This window comes from Hyperolius riggenbachi, chromosome 5 (genome assembly GCF_040937935.1).
Source record: "Hyperolius riggenbachi isolate aHypRig1 chromosome 5, aHypRig1.pri, whole genome shotgun sequence".
Lineage (NCBI taxonomy): Eukaryota > Metazoa > Chordata > Amphibia > Anura > Hyperoliidae > Hyperolius > Hyperolius riggenbachi.
Window position 1 is genome coordinate 346,383,751 of NC_090650.1, and position 6,023 is coordinate 346,389,773.

Consider the following 6,023-nt stretch of genomic DNA (forward strand, 5'->3'; position numbering starts at 1 on the left):
GTTTAAGGATTTCTTCCAAAGTATGTTGGAACTCTATGGTAGGGTCACTTTTCAACTTTACATAGGTCTCCTGATCCTCCAATTGCTTGTGGATCTCTTTCAGATAAAGATCAGTTTCCCAGATAACAATACCACCCCCTTTGTCAGCTGGTTTTACAGTCCATTCACCTTCTTTCTGCATACTTTTTAAAGTCCTTGATTCCACAGCAGAAAAATTGGACTTGCAGGGATGTATAGGATTTGTCCTTACCTGCTGCAATTTTTCACACATGGATTTTTTAAAAACATCTATATATTTGTTATTGGGCAGTTGAGGATTAAACACAGAAGGCTTCTTCAAGCCAGTGTGTATATATTTGGTGTTTACTTCATTTTTCAAAGGGGCTGCATTCTGCATGAAATTCTTCTTAATATTGAGCTTTCTGACAAATTTGTTAATGTCAATATATGTGTGGAATTTATCCACACCTACATCTGGTATAAACTTTAAACCTTTATCTAGAACTTTCTTGCTTGGTTCGGATACAGAAACAGACCCCACTTCAAAGATTCCCATATGTGGTTTGGTGACTAATCCCTTGATCTCTTTGTGCCTGGTGTGTAGTTTCCTTCCTCCTCGCTTTCCTCTTCTTCTCTGTACCTTTTCTTCTCCCAGCTTTTCCCTCCCCTTTCCTCTTGACCCCATTGTGAACCGGGTCTCGGTCTGAGGTACCTCAATGGTGCTTTCGGTTTGTACTGAGATTTGTACCTGTGGGGTTCCCCCTTGGGGACCCTCCAGGGGGGGCGCTGGGGTCTCCAATCTTGAAAACCCGATGGTGATTCGGGGTCTAGGGGAGCAAATCTATTAGAAGTATTGATATGTTTGGGGAATCTCACCCCTTTATAATTGCCCCCTCCTGGAGTCCCCTGAGGTGCATATTGAGGTGGCTTCTGGGGTCCCGGCCGGGGGGCTGGTTTGGACGGCGGTGCTGGTTGTGGTTTCTTTTTTTGCCATCTATACATATTTTTATTACGGCAATCAGTTCTATCCCTCAAAAAATTTTTCTGTTTTTTATTTTTTACTGCAATCTCGTTTTGAATAACTGCATCCTTGCAGCTTTTGGATAAAACAGCATATTCCTCCATAGCTTTAAAAGGTGTAAGTTGTTCCTTGATAATATCAATATTGTGGCTCACATCCTTTAATTTAGCTGATCTCCTACTTAGAATTATCTCCATTGCTCCCATTGCACAATTCTCCAAGAAGGTGAGCCATTCGGGGTCATCTCCTTCTTTCCTGATGTCCTCATGTAATTGTAAATTCCACCTAAGAGTAGGAGGGATAATTCTATCTGTCTTATACTGTTCTAACATCAAAACGTCCCATTTCATACTGTTTTCCTTAACTAATAGCTTTTCCAGCTGACAAAACGTGGTTTCCAAATCATTACTTTCAATTGTGGGTTCCTCTAGAATATCCACAACATCTATTATTACCTCAGGGGACTCCAGGAGGGGGCAATTATAAAGGGGTGAGATTCCCCAAACATATCAATACTTATAATAGATTTGCTCCCCTAGACCCCGAATCACCATCGGGTTTTCAAGATTGGAGACCCCAGCGCCCCCCCTGGAGGGTCCCCAAGGGGGAACCCCACAGGTACAAATCTCAGTACAAACCGAAAGCACCATTGAGGTACCTCAGACCGAGACCCGGTTCACAATGGGGTCAAGAGGAAAGGGGAGGGAAAAGCTGGGAGAAGAAAAGGTACAGAGAAGAAGAGGAAAGCGAGGAGGAAGGAAACTACACACCAGGCACAAAGAGATCAAGGGATTAGTCACCAAACCACATATGGGAATCTTTGAAGTGGGGTCTGTTTCTGTATCCGAACCAAGCAAGAAAGTTCTAGATAAAGGTTTAAAGTTTATACCAGATGTAGGTGTGGATAAATTCCACACATATATTGACATTAACAAATTTGTCAGAAAGCTCAATATTAAGAAGAATTTCATGCAGAATGCAGCCCCTTTGAAAAATGAAGTAAACACCAAATATATACACACTGGCTTGAAGAAGCCTTCTGTGTTTAATCCTCAACTGCCCAATAACAAATATATAGATGTTTTTAAAAAATCCATGTGTGAAAAATTGCAGCAGGTAAGGACAAATCCTATACATCCCTGCAAGTCCAATTTTTCTGCTGTGGAATCAAGGACTTTAAAAAGTATGCAGAAAGAAGGTGAATGGACTGTAAAACCAGCTGACAAAGGGGGTGGTATTGTTATCTGGGAAACTGATCTTTATCTGAAAGAGATCCACAAGCAATTGGAGGATCAGGAGACCTATGTAAAGTTGAAAAGTGACCCTACCATAGAGTTCCAACATACTTTGGAAGAAATCCTTAAACAGGGCCTTTCAGTGGGAATATTAAATCAACAGGAATTTGATTATCTTAATATCAAATTCCCAAGAAAACCAGTTATATATGCATTGCCTAAAGTACATAAAGATGCCCTAGCCCCACCCGGCAGACCGATTGTATCGGGTATCAATTCGGTCACGTGCCGGGTGGGGGAATATATAGAAACTTTTCTCCAGCCTTTGGTGAGAACCACACCGTCTTATTTAAAAGATACGTTGGATGTGATCATCAATCTGCAACAATTGGATGCCCTGATTGGAGATTGGAGTGACCTTTTTCTGTGCACAGCGGATGTTAAGTCGTTGTACACGTGCATTCCAATATGCAAAGCAGCAACAATTATATCAGAGTATTTAAGAAAAGGGGAGAAGATCCCCACGGAACAGGTGGACTTTATATGCAAACTTTTTGATTTTTCTACATCTTGCAACTATTTTTGGTTTGAGGGATCTTTTTATTTGCAAAAAAGGGGTGTGGCTATGGGGGCTAAGCATGCCCCCAGCATAGCCAATCTATATATGGCAGAATGGGAACACACCTCCTTAGAGATGTTTAAGCAAGGCCCCCTGCTATGTTGGAAACGTTTTATAGACGATTGTCTGTTTGTTTGGAGAGGTGACGAAACCTCCCTATTGACTTTCATCAATTCCATTAACAATAACGAATGGAACTTGGAATTCTCTGTCACGTATAGCAAAACAGCTGTTGATTTTTTAGATCTCAATATATTTGTTGAGGAAAATTCCCTGTTAACCAGATGTTTTTTTAAAGAAAGTGATCGTAATTCCTATATTGATTCAAAGAGCTGTCATCACACCCCCTGGCTAAAGAATGTTCCCAGGGGCCAGTTTTGTAGGGTCCGGAGGAACTGTAGTAAAGATGATGATTACTGGAGTCAATCTAAAATCCTAGTGGACCGTTTTGTAGAAAAAGGTTATGACAGAGTCAACATTGAGGAAGAAAGGTTAAAGGTTTTGAAAGAAGGAAGACAGGTTAGACTAGTAACTAAAACTCAGAAACCTGGAAAGGACAAATCGGAGTTCTCTTTCATCACCACTTATTCACGTGACCATAAGAAAATAAAGAAAATACTAACTGATAGTTGGGGAATTTTGAAGAAGGATCCGGTTTTGGGGCCTGCTCTTCCGGAGGAACCTAAAATAATCTATAGGAGACCCCAGAATTTGAAAGATAAAATTGTGAAAAATTGTATTAAAGAAATGAGACCACCTATGTTTCCCACTCTAAAAGGCTTTTTCCCGTGTAGAAAACCTAAAGTGTGCAAGATCTGTGAATATGGAGGACGGAGAATGACTGTTTTCACTTCCACCTCTAATGGCAAAAGATTTGTGATTGATAAATTTATCACATGTACATCTACAAATGTTGTGTATGTCCTGGAATGTCCGTGCGGCCTGCAGTATGTGGGCCGCACGGGCAGACGTGTGAGGAAAAGATGTTCAGAACATATATACAACATCGGACACCCAGATAAAAAGGCGCACAGTGTCCCAGAACATTTTTCTAAACATCATAATAAAGATCCAGCAGGTATAAGGTGTTATGGAATAGACCTGATCAAACCACACTGGAGAGGTGGTAGTGTGATTAAAGGGCTATCACAGCTGGAGACTCGCTGGATTTTCCAACTACAGAGCCTGGCACCTCATGGCTTAAATGCCAATATTGATTTAAATTGCTTTATACGAGATGAGTAATATTGTTTTATACGAGATGAGTAAAAATGAGAGACTGTCCCTTTAAGAATATAAGACAATGTTTCCTACTTTTATTAGTTTATAATTTTATTAGTTTTTATTATTGGTGTATTAACTCTGGTTGAAGTTTATGTGGCAAATGGCCGTGCTGTTTTACAAGCATTGTACTTTTATGTGAATTTGATATTAGATTGTGACTGTTTTAAAATTCCTCCGTCATGTGGAGGGAGGAGTTATGTAAATAAAAATGACCTCCTGTGCATGTAGCCCCACCCCCTGACGAAGGCGAGAGCCGAAACTCGAGTCGGGAAGTGGAGGCTACGTTACAACGCTGCAATACTGCTAATAAAAAAGCTTTTATCCAGTAAGTGGAATCCTGCGCTTGGTGTTGATTGGCCCCTACGGTGTGCACTATTGTGTCTGCGTATCTTTTTCAGTACCAACGGGACGCAGCTGATGCCGGGGGAACGCAGAGAGGGCAGTCCGCGCGATACCACGTGGATCATATGACCAGGGAATCCGGAAATCCGTCTAGCGCGATCACTCTGCAGTCAGACAGAGTTGATCTGGGTTTGTCGGGATTACAGCAAGACATCAGACTCCTTATACTTACACTCCGTATATCTCCAGAGGTGGGAATTACAAGAACAGGTACTGTGAGCCACCCTGATTGTACGGGTAACTGTTATCCATATTGCGCTGAGGTAAACTTAGATTTACATTTCCATTTCATTGTGCTGTGAAGCCAGCCTACCTCCAGCAGCATTCTCTGTGTCGGCGCTGCTTATCTGTGACTACTTGTATAAAAAGTGACATTTAAAAAAATACAAAAATAGTTACATTAGGCACTCAACTTTTTTAATATGTATGTCATGAGGGTATATTACTGTTATTTTTGCAAATAAGAGGTCGTAATTAGTGACGGACGCAAAACTGAAAAAATACACCTTTATTTCCAAATAAAATACAGTAGTGTCCTACATTGTATTAGGGTCATAATATAAATGTTGTAATAACCGGGACAGATGGGCAAATAAGATGCGTGGGTTCTATCTACAGTAGCCCTTTCTATTTCAAAACTATAATGGCTGAAAACTGAGAAATAATTATTTTTTCAGTGTGATAAATAGTGATAAAGTTATTGGTGAATTAATGGGAGGAGCGCTGAAAAGTGAAAATTGCTCTGGTCCTTAGGGGAAAAAACCCTCAGTGGTCAAGTGGTTAAAGGAGAACTGTAGTGAGAGGTATATGGAGGCTGCCATATTTGTTTCCATTTAAGCAATACCAGTTGCCTGGCTATCCTGCTAATCCTTTGCCTCTAATACTTTCAGCCATAGGCCTTGAACAAGCATACAGCAGATCAGGTGTTTCTGACAATTTTGACAGATATGACAGGACTAGCTGCATGCTTGTTTCTGGTGTGATTCAGACACTTCTTCAGCCAAATAGACCAGCAGGGCTGCTAGGTAACTGGTATTGCTTAAAAGGAATTAAATATGGCAGCCTCCATATACCTCTCACTACAGTTCTCCTTTAAGTGAGCAAGTGTGATTTACCATAATACGTCACTACTGAACATGCAAAACATCTCTTTATACCCCTGAAAGTCAGGCACATATCCAGAACCCATGATGCAGGAAAGGCAGAGAGTGTACGGCAATTTTACCAGTCCATATGCCAGTGAAGAACCACCTGCATTACCAAGGTAATGTTCCTATTGTAATACGCTAATGCATTAACGTTACCATAGCAACGTACGTGTTATGCCAGTAATGTGAGTTGTGCTAAAATTCTGCTAATAACGGCGCTTCCCTGGCATTAGATCTGGTAAAATTACAATGTGCTGCTTATTTATGGCGAAATTACCAGCCTTTCGTGCCAAGCCCAAAGAACTTGCATTCTG